The sequence below is a fragment of the Podarcis raffonei genome, chromosome 9, assembly GCF_027172205.1.
Source record: "Podarcis raffonei isolate rPodRaf1 chromosome 9, rPodRaf1.pri, whole genome shotgun sequence".
Taxonomy (NCBI): Eukaryota; Metazoa; Chordata; class Lepidosauria; order Squamata; family Lacertidae; genus Podarcis; species Podarcis raffonei.
The window spans coordinates 683,989-711,862 of NC_070610.1; the positions used below are offsets into that span (position 1 = coordinate 683,989).

The window sequence follows — 27,874 nt, forward strand, 5'->3', positions numbered from 1 at the left end:
GAAGGGGTCTTTGCCCTATCATGGAGGTGTGTAGTTTAGTTGGAATGTCTTCTACAGCCACTGGTCTTGACAGCATGAATGAGAGGGGCCTTTTGGTAGTTACAGAGGAGCCTTCAAGTCTAAGAGTGAATGCAAGTCTACTTTCTATGGAGCCAGGGCTGCGCACCTGACTGCTGGTTGTGACTCTTCTGCTTCTTAAGCCTGTGCTGAAGTGAATGGTTTGGAGACTGAGTCCCTAGGAGGCAAGCTCATCTCCATAGGTAGCGTTGGATGTTTGTTTTAAAAGAATCCTCAGGGAAACATGTACATATTTTAATGGACATTTCTTATAACATGTATTTTCATTTGCCAATTTGCTTAATAAACACATTTTTGCCAGTATTTTTTCCTAATATAATGCACTTTAGTATTTTCACTAATACAAACATTTTTTGGTGTGTATTTTCACCTGATATGTGCTCATTTTTGTGGGCCAGTTTTGGCTGGAGAGCTTCACTGGGAAATTCAGAGAAGTGCAAATTCTGGTTTGCATATTGACTCAGAGTATGTGAACTAGATCAGTTGAGAATGAGATGCAAACCAGACCAATTTCTCCCTCTTCACCTCTTGTGACTGCAGGGAGGTCCATATCCTGAGCCTCAATAGTGTCAGGCTGTTTGAGGAACTTCCTCGTATCTTCTAGTTGAGATTCCTGCATTGCAGCAGGTTGGACTAGATGACCCTTGGGGTCCCTTCCAACTCTACAATTCTACAATTCTATGATTCTGATTTGAGAAGTCAAGATGTACCTTGCCCTGATTGAAAGCCATGGCGATTAAGTCACTGGTGATGGATAGGAATCAAATGTCCACTCCTTGGGAAATGAAAATGCTGCCTCCGGAGGGGACTTGCATCCATGCACAGCAGGGGTGTGTGGGGTGGACATGCCAGGGGTGTAGCTTTTTTCCACCTGCCCCACCAGTGGCTTGAACCCAGCAACTTTTACAACACATAGAAGCCAGAGGGGGCAGTTTGAAATGGAGGGCTGAGCACCAAGGATATGTGGGATGTAACATAAGCAGTCAAGTACAACACTTCCTGTTTACCCAGAGTGAACACACGGGGGTGTCACCCCAGGATTTCCTGTCACACCTGGCATGGAGCTTCCTCCCCCTGCATGTAACTAGGTAGATGGGCGTGACCCTGGGAGACCCCATAAAAGGGGCTGGTCATGCCGTCATTGTTCTCTTGATGCCATTCTCTCCCTTCTGCTGCTGATACTGTTGTGTTTTGCTGTCTGCTGGCTCTCAGCCAGCAGGACATGGGCTCAGATCCCCATATGGGATGAACCCACATTCTCTTCTGTAACTCTAAGCTAAAGCCTGCCTTCAGGGATCCAGCTGTGAACTGAATGTGAGTAATCTTCTTATTACTTATAAAGAAGATTGTTGTGTCTTTATTCCTTTTTAGGAGGTATAAAAGGGGACTTGCCAGGAAAAAAACCCAATCTGGACAAAGCCAGATTGGATTGCTTAAGTAAAGAGATTAAAATGAATCTACCAACTAGCTTCCTGCTATATATTGGGGAATGCTGCTGACTCACAAGCGTGAGTGAGAAAGGATACTATTAAATCAATATGTCCTCTCCTGGTATCCATAACATTCCACAGGAGAGAGTCATTGGCAGATAAGAAAGCAGCACTGGATCCATCAGGAAGTAATTTGCCTTGGCACTTTCTTATAAGTGTGAATTGATTTTTGCTGTGCTGCGTCAGGCTGAATTATGAATAAGGGAAAGCAAGGCTGGATCTCCCAGAGGTGAGAATATTGGGGGGTGGGGCAGAGGGAGATCTCTCAATACAGAAAGCCTGGTTTTGGTCTCATTTCGGCTGATGCCCGAACAGAACTTCATTTAAGCCAAGGTTCACTTGGAGGTATTATTTATTTGTTATTCACTGTATTTGTGTCCATTCTTCTTCAAGGAGCTCAAGGTAGAACCCATGTTTCTCCCTCCTCCTCATTTAATCCCCACAACAACCCTGTGAGGTTGGTTAGACTGAGAGGCAGTGACTGGCCCAAGGTCACCCCAGGGAGCTTCATGTACACTAAGTGGGGATTTGAACCCCAGTCTCCCAGACCCTAGTCCAGCACCCTCTCCGCCACACAACCCTGGTGCAAAATAGAAAGGGCAAAGGGCATTTATCTCACCCCAGATTAATATTGGAAGCAGCTCGCTGGGTGGAGCAGGATCACTGTTCTCGCTTCTTGGCAGGTGAGTAGCTTGTTGGGCTGCAAACACAGGAGCAGGAGCACAGGATTGGCTCTGTTAGTCCATTTGCACCTTTGCAACACCCTCCTGGCACTTCGGCCCTTTCCTTGTCCTGGCTCTCACTACAGGATAAAAAACGCAAACTGGCAGTATGGTTTCTACCAAAATCTCTGGTGCTCAAAGCAGTACTGTATGTAGATGAAATGGGGTTCAAAGGTCCAAAGATGTCTGAGCAGACTTGGTGATTTGAGACCATGTAAATCAGGGGTGGGGAACCTCAGGTCCGGGCCTTGAATGTGTCCCTCTCAGCCTTTACCCCCAGCCCTTGAGTTCCCCTCCCAGGCCACACCCCTCAACAGCCTTGCATCACACCCTCTGTGACTCGCTAGAATGTATCCTTGATACACCTGTACAAAGGTGTCAGGGTCTGGCTGGATGAAGAGGAAATGGGGGGGGGGGGAGGCTCCAGCCAGAGAACCTCCTAGGGGAGCCTCAGAGGAGGGAGGCTCAGAGCCAGGGGGTGGGGTGGGACACAGAAGACAGGTCAGTGGTCTACATGTTTTGCCCCTCCCCTTTTTATCCTCACAACAACCCTGAAAGGTAGGTTAGGCTGAGACTGGCCAAAAGGTGACTAGAGATTTGAACCCTGGTCCCAGCCCAACTCTCTAACCATTATATGAATCTGATAGATAGATAGATAGATAGATCTATCTATCTATCTATCTATCTATCTATCTATCTATCTATCTATCTATATGAATCTGATTGGATTGTTTCATGTTTTAGGGTTTAAAAAAACTTTTGCACCTTGCCTTGGAGGTGAGCGACAAGGAAGGGTGGACTTGTAATTGACTAAATAAATTAATAAATATGAATTGGGGAGGAAGTTGTAAGTAAAACCAGCATCCTAACTGGAGAATTGGCCTAACGCTCTTATAGGCATTGTGTGTGTGAAAGAGAAATCTAAGGGGGAGCCATGAAATCACAGACCTGTCAGCCGACTGCCTGACCCAGATACATCAGTGGAGTGCAATTTCACGGCTAGCGTTGTCAAAGATGTGGAACAAGCTTTGCTCCTCCCTGCCCAGACACTTATTCTGGGGCCACCTGCTGCCTAGACAGACGCCCTTTGTCCTGGCGCACGGTGGCATGTGCAGCCTCCCGGTTCGCATCAAACGGAGCCTGATGCTTCACGTTGCCCCTCGAAGTATCTGCCATCACCTGTCACCCTCCACTAAGCTCCCCTCCAAACACTTGACACAGGAGTCGACTGAGAGAAGCTGGTTTGCTTAACCTTGGACAGCCCGTTTTGTTTTGCTCCCCTTTTTGCTCTGACCCTCCTGCAAATCACCCTCTTGGCCAGAGAAGTTGCTGCTCACACAGCAAAGGTGAACTGCTTGGATTACACTGAATGAGCCCGGTGTCTTGTAAAGTGCCTCATGGCCTTATCATTCAGTGGGTCTTCTCTCTATCCTGCATCCCACTTGTCCTGGTTTAGTGTGGCCAGTTCCTAAAATGAATTGCAAGGGTCTGGGTGTGGACGTGGGTGTGTGCAGGTTTCTGCAGATTTCATTACCTTCATCTGATTAGCATCTTCTCCCAATCTGTACCTTAACTGTGCCCATTGATGAGAGGAAGGAAGGAAGGAAGGAAGGAAGGAAGGAAGGAAGGAAAGAAGGAAGGAAGGAAGGCTGCAAAGATTGAGTACATAGTACAAAGTACAACTTGATGGTAGGGTATGGGGTGGGGGGAGGCTAGAGGCAAGCAGCCCTTTAAAAGGACTTGTGGTAGCATTTGGATATCAGTTCCTGCCTCCAGCTATCTTCCACCTTCACTTCATCCTGCTGCATGGCAGAACCAGATTTGTCATCCATTTCTACAGGTCAAAAAATAAAAGTCAGTGATTAAGATTGTTTCCAAATGTTGGGGTGTAGCAAATTCAGTGACATCTCTAGATGAGAAAAATCTGGTATTACTGTTAGAATCATAGGAGTGTAGCATTGGAAGGGACCCTGAGGGTCATCTAGTTCAGCCCTCTGCTAAGCAGAATCAAATTAGGAAGAGCCTCATTACCTCATAGGGTACCTTCCAGTGGCTGAAGACAATGTGAAACAAGCAGTGTTACCTCCCAGCCATACAGGCCAGAAGTTTCTATAAATGCTCCCTGCCCCCTCCATCCTCCATTCAGGTAAGCGGCAGGCATTGTGAAGTTCAAGGACCATGCCAGCCAGCCAAAAGTACCTTAGGAGAACACAGGGCAGGGCTAGAGAGACAGATCTGGAAGACCACCTAACTCTGTGTACTGAGGTTCCGCACACCTGACCCATCCCATAGATAGCCATCATGAAGGTGGTCACAGTTAGGGGTATCAGTAAAATTCGTTATTTTTGAACGTGATACTGAATGCAGGCACCTTCCATTGCCTCAGATTAATTATGAAATGAATGTTCATTGTTACAAATGACTGTGATATTTTACGGGACTCTACGCTGTCTCCTCTGTCTTGAAAAGAACCTCTGAACTATCATTTGGTTTCAAAAAATCAAGTCACTCAGATTCCCTTAAATGCTTCTGCAAAACATCTTCCTTCCACAAACGTCATGAGTATTATGTGAATGCTGTGCAAAGTTAGAACCAAAGCAGTTCAAGCATCACAAAGTATTATAAAGCATCAACAGGCATCAAGTTTAGTTTGGATCACATAGGTGATCCATGTGGTAAAGCTGGAAATGCAGTGCATTTCTACTTCCAGGTAGGAAATCCCAGATGTATAGTAGCCCTTTGCCCCTGATCAGTCCCTCAGTCTCTCTCCTTCTCTCTCTTTCACACATACTGTAGGTTGTGGTGGGAGAAAAAGGGTAGATCATGTAGGCAGTCTTCTGCCGCCACTGCAACACATGTAAGTAAAGTTACATAACCAAAGGTGATAGGGTCCATATGCAAGATTCATGTCGCATACAATGGTCCAAAAGAAGAAAGAAATCTTCTGCAGGTGAAGCATGCTGAAGTCATGGACTGGCAGGATGCAGAGAAGTGGTGGGAGGCACCAACTGGGGAACCCCCAGGGGAAGAAGGCTCAGAGCCAGGGGAGGGGTGGAGGAACAGCAATGAGTGGTCAGAGGGAGAGGAGGAAGACAATTGGGAGGAGGAGGTGTCAGAAGCTAAAGAGGCAAAAAGGTTTAGTGAGCAGGAATAATGGTGATAATGATGATGATGATGATGATGATGATGATAATACTCTGCCCATCTGGCTGGGTTTCCCCAGCCACTCTGGGCGGCTCCCAACAAATTAAAAACAGAATAAAACTTCAAACATTAAAAACTTCCCTAAACAGGGATGCCTCCAGATGTCTTCTAAAAGTCAGAAAGTAGTTTATTTCCTTGGGAGGGTGTTCCACAGGGTGGGTGCCACTACCGAGAAGGCCCTCTACCTGGTTCCCTGCAACCTCACATCTCACAGTGAGGGAACTGCCAGAAGGCCCTCAGAGCTGGACCTCAGTGTCCGGGCTGAACAATGGGGATGGAGACGCTCCTTCAGGTATACTGGGCCGAGGCCGTTGGGCTTTAAAGGTCATCACCAACACTTTGAATTGTGTTTGGATTCGTACTGGGAGCCAATGAAGGTCTTTCAGGACCAGTGTTATATGGTCTTGGCAGCCACTCCCAGTAACTAGTCTAGCTGTCACATTCTGGATTAGTTGTAGTTTCCATGTCACCTTCAAAGATAGCCCCACGCACTGGCGGGGGAAGGGGGTGGGGGTGGTCTGTCCCGGGGTGCCATCTCTGGGGGGGGGTGACAAAAAGGCACCCCGCAGGGGCTCGCCCTGCTGCTGCCATGTGTGGAGGATCATGCCGCCCCTGCCGCAAGCGGAGGATTGCGCCGCCCCCACTGACATGGGTTTTCAATTCTAAAAACCACGACACGGGTTTTCAGTTCTAAGAAAACCCATGTCATGGTTTTATTTTTTAATGGCTGGCTTTCTACAGTCTCCACTTTTCTATCGGATAATTCCTTCACAATGCCTATGACCTTTAGCATTTCAGAAGAAATGATTCCTTGGTTAGACTGTAGCCGTGGACAGACATTCTGTAGATACATGGTAAAAAGACCTTGGAGGCCTGTGGCAAGTTTGAGGAAGGCGGTGGCAATTGTGGCTGAATTTGGAGGAGTTTTTTGAGCTATTCTTTGAGATTGCCATCTAAATGCACAGTGTTGTCATTTTCCTTGGGTGATTGCAAACCCGAGAGGCAGTGAGTGGTACCCATTCTGGAGGAGAAATTGTAAGTGATGGACTGTTTATGGGATGGCATGAGTGTATGTGCTGCGACATGCAAGTTTGGCAGGGATGAGTCTGGCGTATGTGACATTAAGATAAGGGAGAAGAAAATCCAGGCACCAGGGCAACAAGTACCATGTGTGGGACAAGGCCCTGGTGAAGGCGCAGGAGGCACTCAACCTGTGGCTGGAGAACCTGAACCGCCAGTGTATCCCCATTGACTGCAGCACCTTGTGCAAGTGTATGTGCACTTCAAGCAGCCTTCACAGGAGTTCTGAGCCAGCTGGCTGAAGAACATCAGCCCCGTGTTGAAGCTGCATCCACAGACCAGGAGGCTCCCAAGTGGGCCCTGACCAGCTGAAGAGGCAAAAGCACCAGCTGCCCATCACCATGTTCCTCAGCAAGACACCATCAGCCTCAACAAGTGCATCTGCCCACAACCAAGCACTTCAAAGTACTGGTCTACGCCACTTGTCATTGTTTGCAAATTGTCCTCCAGAGATGAAGAAGATGGAGTGCCACCATTGCCACTGTTCCTGCCCATCTGGTAGAGCTGCTAGTTTTTTAAAAGGTCTTTCTGGGTTTTCAGATGTTTACAGGGTGTTTGCAGTCTTTTTCAATGGGTACTTCAATCACACGTGAGTTCACATATATATGCGGTACCTCAGAACGCGGTACCTCCATGTAAATGGGGGGGGGGTTTGCCTGTACTTCTTTTTTAAAACGGCATGGTTTTAGCTTCTTCATGTTTGCTGTCAGGGACTCCTTTAGGAAGAAGGGTGGAATAGATATATATTTTTTTAATGAGTAAGAGCAATAAATAAAATGCAAACCAAGCAGATTTCTTCCCATCCCTATCCCAACCCTTACACACATAAAACACAATAATTAAAGCACAACTTGAAATTCTTTTTCTGCAAAGCTTGGGGACTGATTGATATCTTTGAAGGATCAGCTGGTCATCCTCTTTTTCCTCATTCCTTTTGCTTTTCTGCTTTCCTGGCTCTCCACCACATCCCGAAAACATGGTCAAATGAGATTGTCTTCCACTTCATTTTTATTTGGTCTATGACAGTCTGCGACGCTCGCCTGTCCCATAAACCCCCTGGAAGACTCTCAAATTATCCAGCATGCACTTCCTTCTCAAATTATGATGTGCTATTTGTTGCTGGAACATTCTGTAAACAGGTTGCATCAGCATCAATTGCAATTTCAGCTCCTGGGCCACCATGCTCCTTTTTCTCCCCTTGCCTTCTTTTGCATTCTCTTTGAGTTCAAACTGGGCATTTGGAGGATTATGATTTTTAAAAAGGACACCAAGACTCTCTGGCCTCCTGTTCCGGCAACCTCTTAAACTCAGCTATGGAGATATTGCCCTCCCAAGAAAATCATTGTTTACAGTCCTGAAGAACAAAACAGAGTGGTTTACCATGATAATGGCAATGCTAGCATTCTCACACCCACTCCAGCTTCATAGATGATTGGAGAACTGGGCCCAAACTAACAAAATGAATTTCAGTTGGTACAAATGTTAGGTTCTGCACTTAGGCAGGAAGAACCAGATGCACAAATATAAGATGGGAGATGTCAGGAGTCCAGGCTGCCATCTTGATAACACAGCACACAAGTCGTAAGTAGCTTGAAGATTTATTGCAATACAAACAATTAGCCTTGGATGTCTAACTGAGCGTCTGTGCCTTACAAGTCAGTTGACCCTTCTGAGGAGTGCTTCCTGGTTCTGCAGAATATCCTGAACCTATGACCCTTACACTTCCAGGTTTGCTTCCTGTCTAATACCTTTCCCATACGTCTACTCCTTGGGCTCAGGGAATTTATTGTTTCCTCTTTCAGTGAGAAAAAACTGCCCCTCCAGGAGGCACCTGGCTTGCCAGTAGTACATGTGAAAAGGATCTTGGGTTCTTAGTGGACCACAAGCTGAACATGAGTCAACAGTATGATGCAAAAGCAGAAAAAGCTGCAACCTTTCTTCGTAGGGGAGTTGCACCCTCCCCTTGACTATTATGGTTGCCCTTTTCTTTGTGTACATCTTCAACATGACAACTGTATACTTGTTAGGAAAGGCAATCTGGAAGTTGAAAATATTCAAATAAACAGAAGGATACTTACATTCCATTTCCAGTTTTCTTACTGGATCTTACCAACTGTATTTAATTGAGGTTTACTCACTGAAATGAATGAACATGGCTAATGAACTTGGGTCCATTAATTTCAGTTGGTCTACTCTAAGTCAGTTGCAGCCCAGTTTCTCCCCCCACCTCTTTTTTGAATTTATTTTTTTTAAAGTTTTCAACATAACACAAATTAAGAGCTACATTAATTAATTATCCCTTCTGGACTTCCCTCCTCCCCTGGTTTCCAATTTCTCCCCTTTGTTTCCTTACACATCTTAACTTTTCCATTCAATTTCAAGTCTATTTATAACCTTCATTCACATTACTTCATAGATGTTATATCAATCCTGCTAATGTTTTTAAATCTTTACAGTGAACCTTAAGGTACTCTATAAATTTTGTCCAGTCTTGTATAAACTTTTTTTCATCTTTGCCCCCTAGTATAACCACAACTGCATTAAAAACAGCAACAAAAATCTGCATTTTGTCCACAATTTCCTACATGTGCATTATTTGTTTAATTTAATTTAATTGTAAGCAAAATTAGTCATTCTTTAATCTCTTCCTAGGGTTACAAAAATAAAAGCCAAGAACATAGGAATCTCTTAAAGATCATTGACATGTATTACTATTTGGATAACATTATTTGTTGTAAGTAATAATTGATTAAATGGTCTGAAATGTATTTTTTTTGTTTCCAAAAGGACCAGGTGTTTACAATTGTAATATATTTCTGCCTAAGAGTTGTAGTACATCGCCATATTACACTTCTACATAATTAGTGCTTTGGTCATATTTGAGTATCAACAAGCTATATTTTTTGGCCAGGGAATTGAGTGAGCCCCACAAACTAGGTTTCTGCTGAGCAGTTTTCAACACTCAGTCCAAATGCCTGTGCTTTTCTCCTGTTCAGATAATGGAGACCAACTAAAATGTTTAGAGAGCAAAGTGTAATAGGGAGAAGTCACCAGAAGAAGTCACCAGCAGCCACTGGTCAGCCTAAGAGTACAGATATTGAGCAATAAAAGATTGGGCCAAGAATTTATTTCATCAGATAAAGTCAAAAAAAGAGGAGTAGTCCTTTATGCAAAGGAGAGCCTATCACCGAAATTTATATTTAAAGATGACCAAGGAAGATTTGTTGCAATTGAAATTCAATCACAAGGAGAGAAATTTTTGATAGTAGGTATTTATGCACCAAATGAAGGAAAATCGGAATTTTTCAAGAAGTTACATGAGATCCTGATGGACTATATGGATTACAATATGATTCTGATGGGAGATATGAATGGAGTGGTGTCTACAAATATGGAAAAGGCACTGAGACAGGTAGTCACCAAGGATGGTAGACTACCAAAAACTTTTTTTGACATGACTGAAAATATGGATTTAGTTGACATCTGGAGAACAAAGAATCCTATGGGAAGAGAGGGAACTTCCTTCTCTGAGGCTAAAATGACATGGACAAGAATTGACCAAATTTGGGTAACTAGAGGACTGGTTCCGAAGATCAGTAAAGTGGAAATCTGCCCCAAAACTTGCTCCGACCATAATGCTGTGAAGATGGAAATAAAATTGACGCCAATTGGTTCCTTTAGATGGAGGATGAATGATACTTTGTTTAGGAATGAAGAAGTGACTAAGAAGGCCCAAAAAACTTTGAGAGGCTATTTTGAGATAAACATGAATACTACTGTGGAAAAAAGAGTAATCTGGGACGCAAGCAAAGCGGTCATGAGAGGATTTCTGATACAACAGAATGCAATCAAGAAGAGAATTCAAAATGAGAAAAAAGATAAAATCCTGGAAAAAAATAAAGGAAGGAGAGAAGAAACTGAGAGCGAAACCAAAGTCGCAGGAGATCCTGAAAGAGATAAAGTTATATCAAGTACAATATATGAAAATGATGAATCAGGAAATAGAATGGAAGATTAAACAGATGAGACAAAAGACATTTGAATCGGCAAATAAGTGCGGAAAAGTGTTGGCTTGGCAAATGAAAAAAAGACAAAAACTTAATACCATTACGAATCTGGAAGTGGAAGGAAAGAATATACAGAATCCAGTGGAGATTAGAAAGTGCTATAACAATAAAAACACACATCCAATGTTCCATATCTTTATCTTTCATTTACTTGTTTCATCGACCTCCTCACACCTCCCTTTTTGTATTCTAGTTTAGTTATTTATTTCAGCAAATTCTTTCCATCTTTCTCAATATTTATTGGATAGTTTGTCTTAACAGTCTAACCTATTAATTAACTCAGCAAATCCTTTCCAACTTTCACTATATTCTGTCATTCAGTTTACCTTCATTTATTTTAACCTTGTCTTACCATAAAATACCTTAAAGCTTAAAACTTAATATTTGTTTGTACATAATTCCTTATATCATTTCTACTAAAGCCAAGTATTTTCATTCCAACATTTTTCCTAATACTCATTAATTTTACACTAATTCCCAAAATAAATTTTTAATAATTTTCTTCCAATCTTCCTCCAGCGTCTCTTTTTCCTGGTCTCGGGTTATGTCAGTCCTTACTGTCCATTCCATCTAGTCCATCAACCTGGTAGTCTTATGTCCGAGGCTCTTAAGTCTTTTCCATGTCCCTTCTGCAGATCTTCTTCTTGTTTGTACTTGCACTTTACCTTGTCTTTTGTTGATCTCTTTCTTAATTTCTTTCCTTTCTCATTGGAGAGTAGGTCTCGGGGATGTTCCAACTCGAAAATGTCTCCGTCTCTCCTCAGCAGATAGGCCCATTCCCCACAGTCAACAGTATAGTCCAGAAAATATTTAAAGGCATGTTGCAAAGCCCCTCCAAACTTAAGGGCCCCCACAACTGCAGACTCCCCCTGGCCCATTCCAAATTCAGCCTTCAACAACGGCTTATGCTCCTGTAGGGCCTTGGGCCTCTCCATTAGTGTTACTTGAGGTTCAACAGCCGCCTCCTCCATTATCTTCTGCATTTGCACTTGCTCTATCAAAACAGGTTCCTGGGTTGGCTCCTGGATGGTTTCTGTATAAATATTCACTGCAACAGTCATCAAATCCATCTTCTCATGCATCTGCTCCAACAAAGCGCTTGTCTTGCAAAAAACAACCACCAAAACTTCTTCCAAATACATTTTTATTTCAAGGTCACAGTCTGGTCCCACGATCCTAATCTCCACAGCTGTAAGGTCCCCAGATCGACTCCAGCAACAATTTAACAAGCTCCCTCTAGAGGAGACAATTTCTATTTGTATCCATCTTTTGAAAGCAGGTCCAACAAAAGAGAATTACTTTCATTTTTCGGATTTTTTGTTTCTTTTAAATGCAAAAGGCAACATTGGAATCAATTTGTTTCTCTTCTTAACTATCTGTCAAAAGATGTTCCATTCACAGTCAATGAACTTCACCAAAAATCTCTGTCTCTGACACCCCGTTCCCAGGTTTGAGATGGTGGAAATTATCTTTCTTTACTTTCTCTCCTGCAGGCTTCAACAGTCAAAATTCCCCCTCTTTACTCCTGCTTCCAAGAGGGGTTTAGATGGTTAAAACAGGAGGAATTTTAAACCTTTATGTACAACTTTCCAGACTTTAGCTTGCACAGTTTTTGCTTCAGGCTATTTGCAAAAGCGGAAGGCGGACTTCCCGTTTAGAACCTTCCCACTTGAGTGCCAAATTAAAATGTTTCTTAGCCCAATTTTCCGTTCTACTCACGGGTACTTGTTTAGAGTCCAATTGTCCACAGGAAAAAGTCAGCGCTCTCCGGCAACGGCTGTGCGGCTTCACTCCGTAAAAATAGCGGTCGATTCAAAACACCGCGCCGCTCACCCCATGTCGCTTCGGATCCCCGAAAAAGGGGTTTCCTTGCGTGTAGGGGGGGCGCTCCTGGTGTCAGCCGAATCCCACGTTCCCAGGCTTCCTCCGCCTGGGATTTTTAAAGGGTCTCTGCCTTCGCCGCGGCGGCAAGACCCAATTTTCGTGGAGCGGGTTCCTCTGAATCAGAGGAATTCCGCCATTGCCGATGGCGCTAACCCGGAAGTCAAGAAGAGAATTCAAAATGAGAAAAAAGATAAAATCCTGGAAAAAATAAAGGAAGGAGAGAAGAAACTGAGAGCGAAACCAAAGTCGCAGGAGATCCTGAAAGAGATAAAGTTATATCAAGTACAATATATGAAAATGATGAATCAGGAAATAGAATGGAAGATTAAACAGATGAGACAAAAGACATTTGAATCGGCAAATAAGTGCGGAAAAGTGTTGGCTTGGCAAATGAAAAAAAGACAAAAACTTAATACCATTATGAATCTGGAAGTGGAAGGAAAGAATATACAGAATCCAGTGGAGATTAGAAAGTGCTTCCAGAGGTACTTTAAACAATTATATACACAGGAGACGCAGAAAGAAATGGACATTGATAGATTTTTGGAAACTAATGGACTACAAAAAATCTCTCAGGAAAATAAGTTAATGCTGAATTATAAAATAACGGAGCAGGAAGTAGAAGGGGCCATTCAGAACATGCAATTAGGTAAATCCCCAGGACCAGATGGTCTGACTTCAAGATATTACAGATCTCTGAAAGAATGGTTAATACAACCTTTAAAGGAAGTCTGTAATGAAATACTGGAAGGGAAAAGGGCACCAGAGTCGTGGAAGGAAGCTTATATTACACTTATATATATACACTTCAGGCCCTTGTTGATTCCAGTATCCTTCTGGCCAAGACCAGACCTGGAGGCAAGGATAGTCCTCAAACAATCACTAAACCTTCCTCCTTGGTAATGATGTGGTCTAGAGTTAGTATAACTCCTCCTCCTGCCTGTGATCACTGAGATCAGGTGTCCCAGCACATCTCCCCCTGTGGAACCCACTCCCCAACAGTTCTAACCCTAACCCTTAAAAACCAGATACAACCTAAACAAAAAACAACAAAAAAACAAAAAAGTCACATTATATTAAGAATTAAACAAACCCCCAAACCCAACTAAACATTAATCCTACCCCCAACACAGCAAAACCAAACCAAAACCCAAAATTTAAAAACACCACAAATTAAAACTATTTAAAAACATTTAAAAGCAGTCACTGGACTGGAGCAGGGTGACCCCTTAGGCCAGATAGAAAGGGCCTTCCAGGGAGCAGCCTTCAGCACTCACAATGGTGTCTCTCCCTCCTCCAATTAAAAGGGGAACCCCTCCCTCCCTGCTGAGCAGCAAACAGCCACAGTCCTTATAGAGCCCCCCAGGCCCTGCCCCAAGCCAGATGGAAGAAGGTAGGCAAGGTCCCCAAGCCAGATGGAAGAAGGTAGGCAAGGTCCCCAAGCCAGATGGAAGAAGGTAGGCAAGGTCCTTCAGGCCCTCAGCAGCAGGTGAGTCCCTCGCTCTTCCCCCACCCAGAGTCTCCTGCGGCTGCTGCTGTGGCTGTTGGGGGGACTGCTGTCTCCCCTGCTTCGAGGTCTGCTGCTGCTGCTGCTGCTGTTACAGAAGCAAAGAGGACTGCAGAGAGTACTGCATGGACCAGGCCCTGGGCAGGCAGGCAAAGTGGGAACTGCCCCAGCTGGGTGTATTCAGAGTTCCCATCAGACACCATCAGAGCACTCCTGACATATGGTTGTCAAGCCTCTGCTTAAAGACCTCCAAAGAAGGAGACTCCACCACACTCCTTGGCAGCAAATTCCACTGTCGAACAGCTCTTACTGTCAGGAAGTTCTTCCTAATGTTTAGGTGGAATCTTCTTTCTTGTAGTTTGGATCCATTGCTCCATGTCCGCTTCTTTGGAGCAGCAGAAAACAACCTTTCTCCCTCCTCTATGTGACATCCTTTTATATATTTGAACATGGTTATCATATCACCCCTTAACCTCCTCTTCTCCAGGCTAAACATGCCCAGCTCCCTTAGCCGTTCCTCATAAGGCATCGTTTCCAGGCCTTTGACCATTTTGGTTGCCCTCCTCTGGACACGTTCCAGTTTGTCAGTGTCCTTCTTGAACTGTGGTGCCCAGAACTGGACACAGTACTCCAGGTGAGGTCTGACCAGAGCAGAATACAGTGGCACTATTACTTCCCTTGATCTAGATGCTATACTCCTATTGATGCAGCCCAGAATTGCATTGGCTTTTTTAGCTGCCGCATCACACTGTTGGCTCATGTCAAGTTTGTGGTCAACCAAGACTCCTAGATCCTTTTCACATGTACTGCTCTCAAGCCAGGTGTCACCCATCTTGTATTTGTGCCTCTCATTTTTTTTGCCCAAGTGCAATACTTTACATTTCTCCCTGTTAAAATTCATCTTGTTTGTTTTGGCCCAGTTCTCTAATCTGTCAAGGTCGTTTTGAAGTGTGATCCTGTCCTCTGGGGTGTTAGCCACCCCTCCCAGTTTGGTGTCATCTGCAAATTTGATCAGGATGCCCTTGAGTCCATCATCCAAGTCGTTGATAAAGATGTTGAATAAGACTGGGCCCAAGACAGAACCCTGTGGCACCCCACTAGTCACTCTTCTCCAGGATGAAGAGGAACCATTGATGAGCACCCTTTGGGTTCGGTCAGTCAGCCAGTTACACTGAGTGGTAGCATAGTCAAGACCGCATTTTACCAGCTTCTTTACAAGAATATCATGGGGCACCTTGTCAAATGCCTTGCTGAAATCAAGGTAGGCTACATCCACTGCATTCCCTTCATCTACCAGGCTTGTAATTCTGTCAAAAAACGAGATCAGGTTAGTCTGACATGACTTATTTTTCAGAAATCCATGCTGACTATTGGTGATCACAGCATTCCTTTCTAGGTGCTCACAGACTGTTTGCTTAATCCTCTGCTCCAGAATCTTCCCTGGTATTGATGTCAGACTGACTGGGCGGTAATTATTTGGGTCCTCTCTTTTCCCCTTTTTGAAAATAGGGACAACATTTGCCCTCCTCCAGTCTGGATGCAGTTCATCTGGCCCTGGAGACTTGAATACATCTAAACTAGCCAAGTATTCTTGTACCATCTCCTTAGTTATTCTGGGCTGTGTTTCCTCTGCTGAATCATTTGCTTCAGGTCGGGCATTGTTTTCTTTATCGGAGAAGACTGAGGCAAAGAAGGCATTGAGGAGTTCAGCCCTTTCTGTGTCCCCTGTTTGCATTTCACTATCTTCTCCTCTGAGTGACCCCACTGTTTCTTTGTTCTTCCTTTTGCTACGAACATACCCATAAAAGCCTTTTTTGTTGCTTTTAACCTCTCTAGCAAGCCTGAGTTCATTCTGTGCTTTAGCTTTTCTGACTTTGTGTCTACACGTGCTGGCTATTTGTTTGAATTCCTCTTTGGTGGTTTCCCCCCTTTTCCATTTTTTGTACACATCCTTTTTTAATCTTAACTCAGTTAAAAGTTCTTTAGATAGCCACCCTGGCTTCTTTAGGCACCTTCCATGTTTCCGTCTCATTGGTATTGCCTGAAGTTGTGCTTTTACTATCTCCCCCTTAACAAACTCCCAGCCATCATGAACCCCCTTTCCTTTTAGTATTACTGTCCATGGGATCTCACCCAGCACTTCCCTAAGTTTTATGAAGTCGGCTTTCTTAAAGTCAAGAAATTGATTCCTAGTATGCTTGGCTGCTCCTTTCCGCTGTATAGTAAACTTCAGAAGAGCATGATCACTCGCGCCTAATGATCCTTCCACTTCTACCCCACTAACCAGGTCATCAACATTGGTTAGGACCAGATCTAAAATGGCTGTTCCTCTTGTTGCTTGTCCCACTTTCTGGACAATGAAGTTGTCTGCAAGGCCAGTGAGGAATCTGTTTGACCTTATGCTCTTGGCTGAGTTTGACATCCAACAAATATCCGGGTAATTGAAGTCCCCCATTACTACAATCTCCCTTCCTTTTGCATGCTTGGCCATCTGTTCCAGGAAGGCATCATCTATGTCCTCCGTTTGGCTTGGGGATGTATAGTAAACTCCCACAATGAGGTCACTGTTATTCTTCTCTCCCTTAATTTTGACCCAAATGCTCTCACTTTGGCTTTGAGGTTCTAACTCTTGGATCTCTTCACAGGTATACACATCCCTGACATATAACGCCACTCCTCCTCCTTTCTTGTCTGGTCTGTTTCTCTGAAATAGATTGTATCTCTCCATTATTACATTCCAATCGTGGGACTTATCCCACCAGGTTTCAGTGATGCCTATTATGTCATATTTAGTTTGCTGTACCAAGAGCTCAAGCTCATCTTGTTTATTTCCCATACTTTGCGCATTAGTGTACAGACATTGAAGTCCATTAATCATTCCCCCGTGTCTCTTATTTAAGGATTTTTTCCTCCCACCACTAGGTCTGCGTGCTGTTTGCTCCATTCGGTCTATGACATTTGGATGATCATCTTCATCAATTGATAGACTCCTACCTTCAGGAGCACTGTCTCCCTCCCCCACATTAGTCAGTTTAAAGCCCTCCTGATGAGGTTTCTGAGATTTTTGGCAAAAACATTCCTCCCAACCGTTGTGAGGTGCAGCCCATCGCTTGCCAGAAGTCCATCTTCAAGAAACTGCAGTCCATGATCTAAGAATCCAAACCGTTCCTGTTTACACCATTTGCGAAGCCAGCTGTTCACTTCCACTATTTTTCCCTCTCTCCCTGGGCCACGTCGTTCAACTGGGAGGACAGATGAGATGACAATTTGTGCATTTAATTGCTTCAATTTCCTGCCCAGAGCCTCGTAATCTCTTTTGATCTTCTGCAGGCTATTGCTTGCAGTGTCATTGGTTCCCACATGAACCAAGAGGAAGGGGTATTTGTCAGTGGGTTTTATGGATTCCTTGCAGTCGTTCAGTTGCATCTTGGATCTTAGCCCCGAGGAGACAGCACACTTCCGGAGACATCTTGTCAGGCCCACAGATCACTGCTTCTGTTCCCCTCAGTAGGGAATCCCCTATCACCACTCTTCATCTGGAATGCCCCATCTCTGAACACAGAGCACCATCTTACTTTGTAAGGTGCCCAGAAGCAGGAGCTACCCAAAACAGGGCACAGCTCATCCACCCAGATAAGCCATTCTAAAATAAAACAAATTGGGCTTTCCTTACCCTGGCTCTGCTGTGTGTGTGCGCACAGCTGCTGGACTTTGAAGTACACATCAAAGCACCTTCAGGTCCAGGACTGACTCCGTCCTCCCTGGCTGGCAATTTAATACTTCTGGAGAGGAAGGAGTATAAGCAACTTCCTGTTCCCGTTAATCCTTACTTGAGCAACAAGGTCTGGTTTGTCCTTTGCTCCTGACTCTTGACTTCCTTCTTGAGTCTGTCTCTTGGGTGTTCCTTCAGCACCAGCTTCTGGCTCACTCCTTGAACTTGCTTCTTGGTTTGTGCGTTGGCCCCAGCTTCTGACGTGTCCCAGCTTCTGGGCTCCAGATCTGGGCTCACCTCAGACTCCTGCCCAAGACCCATCCCTGTCAGTGTGGCACCCCTTAATCCAGGTGATATGGGCTAATATGGTTTATTTAGGCCTGTTTGGACATCAGCAAGGGTTAGACTAAATGACCTCCAGGTCTCCCTTGAACAAACCGCTGTAGGAACCCAGAGGCAGGAATGCCTTGCACACAACAGCTCCCAGCAAAGCTTGCACCTATTAGTCCCTGGCTGCTGGAGGAGTAATTTGCAGCTCCATTAGCACTGGGAGTGAGCACCCAGTAGCCTTGCAATGTGTCCATTTGATAAGAGGAAAGTTCCATTGAATAATGAGAAGTAATTGGATTTCAGGGTTAACCAGCTTGCAGCAAAAAGAGAGGGGGCAGGCGGGAAGGAGAGCCATTGGATATTGCTGTTCTAGCTCATCAGACAATGGAGGTTTATCTCTGCTGAAAATAGCACCAGAGAGGTAGAAGTTATTAGCAACCACCCGAGCATGGTGCTACCATCTCTCCCGCTAGTGTTTAGTGGCACAACTGGCTCATGTCCTTGTCAAGGCATACTGAAGTCACTGGGAGGTCAGAAGAAGCCTGCTTATGGAAACTCTGCACAAGCAAAGGGAATGACAAAAGGGAGCCCATCCCCTTGCATGTAGCATGCAGAGTCCTGATTTCTCTCAGCTATAAAAGTGTACAGAATCGCATTTGTGTAGAGAGATGGTTTAGCTTAGTGGGAGAGCTGAGTAAAGAAGAGCTAGAGAAAATCCCCACCCCTTTTATCATAATACTAAAACTCAAGGAGGGGGGCACCAGTTGGAATTTTTGGCAGTAAGTTAAGGGCAGCTGTATTGTCATAATGATTGACAGGAGGTTTGGAATAGCCTTCAAGGGAGGGACCATAACTCAGCAGTAGAGCACCAGTATTGCACACAGAAAAGTCCAAGTCTCTAGTATCTCAAGGAGGGAAAGAAGGAATGAGGTATCAGCTGGTGGGAAAGATCCTGGATACTTCTGGAAGGCTAGAGATATACTACAGTGGTACCTCGGGTTACATACGCTTCAGGGCACACACTTTGCTAACCCAGAAATAGTGCTTCAGGTTAAGAACTTTGCTTCAGGATAAGAACAGAAATCGGGCTCCGACGTCGTGATGGCAGCAGGAAGCCCCATTAGCTAAAGTGGTGCTTCAGGTTAAGAACAGTTTCAGGTTAAGAACGGACCTCCGGAATGAATTAAGTACTTAACCCAAGGTACCACTGTATAGGGATGGGGTGAGACATTCAGCTTGGTTTGAATTTCAATGACAAGCTCCCTAACTGGTCTCTTTCCAAAGCTATATGCCAACCCAAACACCATACGTGTCCCTGGAGGGGCTGCTGCTGCTTCAGCCCATCTCATGCCAGGCTGCAACCTGTGTTTTGTGAGTCCCAATCCACCAGTCAAAGCCAAATGGAGTCAACTAGAGGAGACAAGGAAGGGCTACACTGGCAAATATTGTGACTTGGGATAAAGTAGTTTACCTATTTTTGTCCAGCCACCTGAGGGAAGAAGAATGTGCCAGGAGCAGCCATGTCTCTGCCACTGGGATCGGTAATGCCCATGGTAGGCGGATGACAGGCAGGGTAAACAGTTCTCACTTTGTCCCCTGGACAAAGCCTCCCAGTTGTGTTCTACAAAGGCAGCTACAAAAGAGGAAGCTGACCGCTAGTGCCAGCCCCTGAACTAGATGTGAGAAGATTAAGGTAGGTAGCCATGTTGGTCTGACAGAGTTGAAATAAATTAAAAAATTGTCCAGTAGCACCTTAGAGACCAACTAAGTTTGTTCTGGGTATGCACATGAAAGCTTATACCCAGAACAAACTTAGTTGGTCTCTAAGGTGCTACTGGACAATTTTTTAATTTATTTAGATGTGAGAAGGCAGGCAGATAGGGGGAGGGCAAGGTTGGTGGGGCGACACTTTGTTTGCCCTCATGGGCCGATCTCCACTAACTTCGAGAACAAGCAGTATATAAAATCTTCCACACAAGCAAACAGTAAATGAGTTCTGACACTGAAAGAGCTGGCTGTCCCAAAATATGAGCCTGTTTCCTCTGTCCAGAAGCTTGGGAACATCTTGAGAAATGTCTGCACTGTCCAGCTCTCTCTTTTTCTCTTTCTCTCTCTCCCATAACTAGGATGCCTGGGGGGAGATCGCTCCAGTGCAAGTCCCCAAGGTGGCAGATGGGGATGACATCTCGATCCAGAGGGATGAGTTTGAAGGGTGCTGAGGGAAGAGCAGTGGTGAGGCCAAGATGATGCTCAGCCTGTCACCGAGTAAACATCTGCTGTTGCCACGCAGATGTTATCTGGAGTTAAAGTTGGTGCGCCTTGCTGTGCCTGTTGTCTAGAGGAGTGAGGGCGAGAGAGCACTGCAGTGGCCAAGTAGCCAGCCACGCATGGTGCCATCTTTTCGCTGAAAGGTCACCCTGTAAACAAAGGCGGGATGCATGAGACAATCTATGACTGACTTTGGGGGATGGGGAATTGTGAAGAATTGCATACATGAATCCAGAGGCAGGGAGCCTTCCATGCCTCTCAATATGTCCCTTAGGACCACCTCCCCTTGACCATGCCTCCTCCCCAACCCAAGCCCCCTCTCTCCAGACTACACCAGCCCTGCTCTGCACTTTTCTTTGAGTACTTCTGCTTGACTGGAGGATGGAAAGCTGAAGATCCATAGGAACCATTGGTCCATCTAGCCTAGCATTGTCTACACTGGCTGGCAGCAGCTCTCCTGCGTTCCAAGCAGGGTTCTCTCCCAGCCCTACCTGGAGATGGAGAGAAGTCAGGATCTACTGCATGCAAGGCATATACTCTGTCCCTGAGCTATGTCACTTCCTCCTTGCATATGTCTGGCGGTGTAACGGCTTCAGAATGTGTACCATTACTGTAAATCATATGGACCAAAAACTGCACCAATCAGCGTTGGAGCTCAAGCAACACAAGATGTGGAGGGCAATTTCAGAGCAATTAACAGTAGCCTAGTAGAAACCTGGTTTTTGTGGGGCCACAATAGAGCTACTGCTGTAAAAGAAGAGTCCCCTCGCCCAATGCTCCATCCACTGCTTGCCTCTGGTCTCTTAGAAGGCTGCCTAAGCAGGAATGAGGCCCTCAGGCAGAAAAAGGTTTCCCACCAACCATCCACAATAGATGTTGTGATGGGCCTTCATCACAGGAATCAATCCCAGAAACCCCAGCACTGGTTTTGTTAAGTGATGCTTGGATTCTATTGACTCAGGGCCAATTCATTCATTCATTAGTTGATTTGTTAGTCACCCAAATCAAACACACTGTGAGCAACTTAGAAAGTATGGCAGAGTTACAAGCATAGTGATTACAAGATCAAAAGAACAATCTAAATATGTTTTTCATCTAGTGTGGGCTTATTCTTATTTTTTTAAAAAAATGTTTTAAATTGTTCTTCCTAAGTCTTTTTACCATTAATTTTATCATTTTATTATTCTGGTAAACTGCTTTGAGGGTTTCTTTTGCAATCAAGCAATATATAAATGTTATGAAATAAATATATAAAGTTCAATACAAGAGTTACAGTGAAAACAGGTTTGGGCTCTGACCCCCCCCCCCGAATTCACCCTGTCACATGGTTTGGCCTTGTGTGGTTCACTTTTTTAAACCAATGGATCAGGATCATGGCATGGCGGTGGGACGTTAAGCCTCTGCCCTTTCCGTGATCCTGATCCAAATTGCCCCCGCCCTCCCACCCTGACAAGACTCACACAGACACAAACCCAAGTATGAGAAATAGCCCAATAAGAGCCCACCAGACCAGGCCAGTAGCCCATCTGGTTCAGCATCCTGATCTCACAGTGGCCAGATAGATGCCTCTGGGAATCCCACAAGCAGGATTTAAGCACAAGAGCACTCCTCCAGCCCATGGTTTCCAGCACCTGGGATTCAGAAGCACTGCCTCCGACCATGGAGGCAGAGCACAGGCATCATGGGAAGTAGCTTTTGATAGCCTTCTCCTCCATGAATTTGTCCAATCCTTTTTGAAATCCATCCCTATGGGAGGGAGTTCCATCGTTTATTATGTGCTATGTGCAGAAGCACCTCCTTGGATCTGGAGGCAGCCACAGTGTCCCTAACCTTTCTTTGAGTGGAGCAAGTCAGAGATCCTTCCATTGCATCCAGTGTTGAGGGTGTGAACACATCATCAAGCTAAAAACAGATGCAATTTCCCCTCCCTGTGGCCCAGATTGCTTTCTTTCTCCTTCCCCTAATATCTCTGAGTGTTCTTACTGCTCTTCTTCCCTGAGGCTGAAACATATTGCGTTGTTTGCAGGGAGCCATCTGCAATTACTCCCAGACATCTTTCTTGAGTGATAATAGCTAGTTCAGAGTCCAGCGCTGTGTAAGTGTAATTAGGGTTATTTTCCCAATGCCCACCACTTTGCACATGTCAGCATTCCCTTTCATCTGCCTGTGTGAGAGCGAGGGCAGCGTTGTGGCATTCAGAAGGTCAAACGCGTTGGCATGAGTATGCAGTGTCCGTGAATGGGTTGCTCAAGTGGCGCCTAATTGGGCAGAAGGAGGCATGCCCATGCTAGCGCCCATTGATTTCCCCATGGCTAAAGGGAGCTGAAAGTGAGGAGTGGTTTGTGTGCCTGAATCGGCCCCTTGAGTTCTGCGCAGCTGGAAAAGTAGCATGTCACTGACCAAGCTAAAGTATTGTGCCAGAAGCTGTCTTGAACCCTGTGAGCGTATTTGTTCAACTAGCACTCTCCTGTCTACCTTGGGAAGACAATGAGTAAATAAACAAACCCCTGTGTTGCAAAATATGAGTCAGAGACTTTCAGAGACTTCAGTTTGTTAGTTTTGATGTTTTGAATTATTCCATAAAGTTTTTCACATTGCAATTGTTTCTGGCCATCATGTTGCTTTTGATATTGCTACCATGAGAAGAGCCATAGCTCAGCGATGGAGCCCCTGGTTTGCATGCAGAAGGCCCCAGGTTCTATCTCTGGCCCCTGCCGGAAACCCTGGAGACCTGCTGCCAGTCATTGTGGGCAATACAGAGCAGCATGGACCAATGAACTGACTTAGTGGACGGAAGGTCCCCTGTGCTCCTATGAATACTCCAGGAGTAGGGAATGTGTGGCTCTCCAAATGTTGCTGGGCTCTGACTCCCATTGTTTCTGGATTGTAGGATCTCTTTCCTGTCACTTGCTTCACAATATTTTTAACTGGATATGTGGGACACTGAACCTGGAAACGCCTGCATGCAAAGCAGGTCTTCACAAATGAGCCACCCTTCATTCATCAACTAATCATCCTGACTAGGCCTGGGCAATGTATCAATACATCTCTCAGGACCGGTATGAGGGCCATAGTGCGATGGCTCTTTCACCTGGTGGTATATCATGGGTGAAGCAGCCACCGCTCTTGAGTTCCTCTGATGAAGTGCACAGTAGTCCATGCAGGTTTGTGCCATGATAAGTGTGTTAAGTCTTCAAGGTGTCACCAGACATGATGCTGGGGATTGCGAACTTCTGGCTCTTCGGCTGAGATCAGCCTCCTTCACCTGCCAGCCCCAACCAGCCTGGCCAAGGGGAAGCATGATGGGAACTGAAGGCCCCAGGCTCCCCCGTTCCACCTTTGCTTGTCGTCACCAACATTGCACACTCCATCTTCCATCAATCACTGGCCAATGTGGATGATGATGGGAGCCGATAGCTGGGATAACTCAGTTAGTAGAGCATAAGACTCTTAATCTCAGAGTTGTGGGTTTGAGTCCCGTACTGGCAAATGATTCCTGCATTGCAGGGGGCTGGGCTGGGTGACCCTTGTGGACTCTTTCAACTATACAATTCTGTGATTCTGTAGTTGTCCAATGACAGAGTGGCCTGCTGGGAGTTGGCCAGGGCCGCAAATCCCATGGGCTCTCCAGATGCTGTCGGTTGGAGCACCCTGTTTAGTTGAGCTGAAAGGGGCAAGCAGTCTGACCTGGTCTAAGGCAACTACCCCCCCCTTTTCCAGGTGAAGTCCTGTCCCACCACTCCCTCAGATAATAAAGCAGGGTGATGCAACCACAAGAACATAAGAACCAGACAAGAACATCAGAAGAGCTCTTCTGGATCAGGCCCATGGCCCATCCAGTCCAGTATCCTCTACTCACACTGGCCAGCCTGAGCACAAGGGCAAAACTCTCCAGCAAAGGATGGGCCCCTTCTAAGGTAATGCTTCTTTCTTCCTCAAGGGGACGCTATCCTTCCCCAAGACCATCCTTCTCCCCGGAGTGTGGCACTGCTATGAAATCCCTGGCGGCCTCCTCGACCGCGCTCTCTGCTTCTGTTACCTTTTGCAGGTCCACCACTTTGACCTTAAGGTAACAAACTTTTCCCCTGAAAGCCAGCAGCCCTTTGCCCTTTGGACATGGCCACTACTTCTCGGTGGGGAGCCAGTTCTACGTACGGCAGACCGTGCAAAACACAGTTGCCTCTCTACCTACAGTCAGCCGGGCTTACTCCCGAGTAAAGGCGCCTAGGGGGACAGAGGGGGAGGGACGAGTGCGGTCGAGAGCGTCTGCTCGCAAGAGGCACCAGCAGAAGACCTCGGCGCGCACCTGCCTTTCTTCGCCGAGGTTCAGCGGGGCTGCAAGCCGCACCGACAGCTCCCTCCACCCGCCACGGGGAGCCTCCGTGCCCGCATCCCGGCAAAGCAGCGGCGGCCTCTCGGGCTGATGTCATCGGCCGCTTGCGAGAGGCTGTGCCTGCGCGCTCGAGCCGAGAGGGGGAACCGAGCCGCCAGTTGCGCGGGCCACGCAGCCTCGGCAGCGACGACGACTAGCCGCAGGTTGGAGCTGCTCCTGGGCTGACGGATGCGGGGAGATGTAGGCAGCCGGAGCGCGGCTCCTCTTGCTAGCTGAGCTTCTGCCGGATCCCGGGAAGGGCGCTTGGGCTGCGAGGGATTCCGCCGACGGTGCAGGGCGAAAGGAAAGCCGGAGAGCCGCCGCCGCGCTTGGCAAGGATGCGCACTTCGTCGCAGCTGGCGGCGCCTTGTCTTGTCCCCGCTGCCGGGCTCCGGGCTCTGGCCCAGCGCAGGCAGCCGACGCCCCAGTGATCGCAGCTGGAGGAGAGCGAGCCCCGCCGGCGCTGAGGGACGCTCGCCAGGCTCCGCCGCGGACGCTTTCTCGCTCCACCAAGCGAAGCTCTTTCCTCTCTGGGCAGGGCCCGTAGGCAGGGGAGAAGTTGGCGGCCCCTCTCGCCGCCCCCCGTCCTGCCCGAACCCGCCGGAATCCAAGCCACGCCGCGGCCGCTGCCCCCTTCCCACGTTCCGAGGGGCAGCGGAGAGACGCGGCAGGCGGTGGCGCCGGGTGAGTAGCACGTTCCCCTCGGGGTGGGCGCTGGATCGCTCGGAGGGGGGGGGGCTCTCTCGCGGCTCCACGTCCGGATGCTTTATTAGACGGGTGGGTGAAACCCAGGTAGAGCTGGGTGCCTGCGGACCTCAGAGGGGCGGCGGGGGAGAATGCCTCGCGCGCTGAGATCCGGAGATGTTGCTTTTGAAAAGCGGGGGCGGGATCTGGTTTCTAACTAGGAAAGGGCAGGCGCTTTGCGTATGCTCCGAGGTGCTCTTTCCTTGAGGGCTGCTTTCTGTTTTGTTCTGTCTGTGGAGTTTTTAATGCTGCATTCAAGCAAGAGTGTCCAACATTGTGAGCAGGATTTCATTTATTATTATGAATCAATTTTTTAAAATCATACGCAGAGTGATATAGATACAGTACCCCCTTTTTCCTAGAGCAAAGTATGAGAAAGTGACTGGGCCAAGGTCACCCAGTGTACTTTGGTGGTTGCGTGTGGGGATTTGAACTCTGGTCTCCCTTGTCAGAGCTCTTCCCACTAACTGTTATGCGGCACTGCCTTTTCAGTCTCTGCACACAGCTTTGCTGTGATTCCTGGCATTGATGTTTGTAGTGTGTGTGTGGGGGGGTGGGGTGGGGGTGGATTTCCAGGCCTGCTCTTGGCTGTATTCAATATCAAGGCTACAACAACCCTGAACCTACTCTGACGCGGAGAAAACAGTGGTGTGGATAGGAAATCTTAGACTCTGGTCTGCTGGGGACTCCTCCTTAGATGGTGATGTGTGTTTGCATCCTTTGCTTCAAAATACGATGCCCATCCAGCCGCATTGAGGGTCCTAGTGCTGCGTACGCAGCCCCTCAAGCATCTCTGTCTGGTACACAGGACTCGCCCCATCCTGCCCTGCTTGGCACCTTCCTGGAGTGTAATTTGCCCACCTGGATGTGTCCTTCTGCCTGTGGTGCTGCTTCTGGCTCTTCTGGATGGGTTGTGCCAGCGTGTGTGAACTAGCCTGTGGTTTAATCCCTGCCCACCCCTGGCATATGCCTGCCCACCCCAAGGGTTGACCAGGAGGGAATACTGCCTTCCAGCTGGAAAATATGCCCTGTCCCTGCTCCAGAGTAATGGAGGGTGATGCTATTTGTGCAGGGGTCAAGCAACCACTTTCATGGCAAAGGAGTTCATGGCATTCTTGCCTTCCTGTGTCGTGTGTACCAGTTCATTTAAGATTCCAGCATAATAGATGATTAGTGGGTAAAATCTGCTGACTTTACTTGAAAAAGAACACTGAGTTGGCCATGAGTATAGCAGCTCTTAAGAGAGCATTATCTGTGGTCTAAAAATAAGGGAGGCTGCCTTCCCTCCCTAATGCACTTACATGTGCAATTAATGGTAGCCCCCCCCCCACAGCTGATTGGCAGCTGATAATGTGACTCACCCACCTTATGGGACTGCTGAGCAGACATCTACTTGTATGAGCATTCTTAACAACTGTGCGTTATTATATTGAAAACAGGGTGTGTATACATTGTGTATTTTTGGGTGATGGAATGGAGAGAACTGAATGCTGAACAAAGGAAGCCCTGGACACGGGGGTGGGGGTGGAATGAGGCAGAGATCTAGACTGCTGGATCTGACATGATGGAATAGCTCCTTCTGAAAAATTGATTAAGCATAGCTCAAACGCAGCGATCAGGTGGGGATGGGAAATCTGTGGTGGTGCCTGAAGAGCAGGCGAAGAGGAAGAGCAAGCTTTCCTCTTCTGTTTCTTGCCTCTTGGAAAACTGCTTTGTGCCAGTGGCTCCTTCCAGGAATGCTATTGTCTGTCTTTAATGGCTTGGCTACTCTTGGACTCCAATTTTGTTAGGGCTGGCAGAGCTCCTAAAGCTTTAATGGGTGGTGGGCAAACAACAACAACAACAACACCCCACCATGTGATAAAGCTTATTCTCTGCCACAGTATCGCTTGCTGGTGGATTTCTGCCTGTCACATAGCTGCCAAAGGAACAACCAAACAGAAAAGGTGGCAACACTCCCTGTGTTATTCTCTCATTGCAGAAGGATGCTGGGGAGATTTTGGTAACCTTGATTGCTGAAGGAACATAGGAGGCTGCCTCAGACCAAGTCAGGTTATTTGTGCATCTATGCTACTATTGTCAACTCTGACTCGCAGCAGTGGTCCAATCCTTTCTAACTTTTAATTTCCCATCACCTGCTGTTGAATCCTTTTTAACTGGAAATGCCAGATACTGATGCTGAGACCTCCCAGATGCAAAGCGTGAGCTCTGCCCTGATGATAAAAATTCATCCAGTGGCCTCAGCATGCACAATTGTTCCTTGGCTATTTCTTTCCTTTAAGTGACCTCACCTCAAGTGGATGTTTTAAGCTCTCCTGCTTCTCTAAACTTCAGAAGGTGAAAATATTATTGGGAGTTCTTCTTGGGTGTCACATCAATAGACTGAATTATGTTGCATTCTTAAGGGTATATTCAT

General features: G+C 46.4%; 1 protein-coding gene and 1 pseudogene across 1 annotated transcript in view; both read left to right on the forward strand.

The window, feature by feature from the left end:
• Positions 1 to 24,404, forward strand: part of LOC128421040 (uncharacterized protein K02A2.6-like) — a 56,554-nt pseudogene extending 32,150 nt beyond the window's left edge.
• Positions 24,405 to 24,720: 316 nt separating this feature from the next.
• LINGO1 (leucine rich repeat and Ig domain containing 1) overlaps positions 24,721 to 27,874 on the forward strand; it is a 666,023-nt gene continuing 662,869 nt past the window's right edge. Inside the window, exon 1 of the mRNA XM_053402992.1 lies at positions 24,721 to 25,398. The gene's annotated coding sequence lies outside the window, so the exon portion shown is untranslated. The remainder of the gene's footprint in view (positions 25,399 to 27,874) is intronic.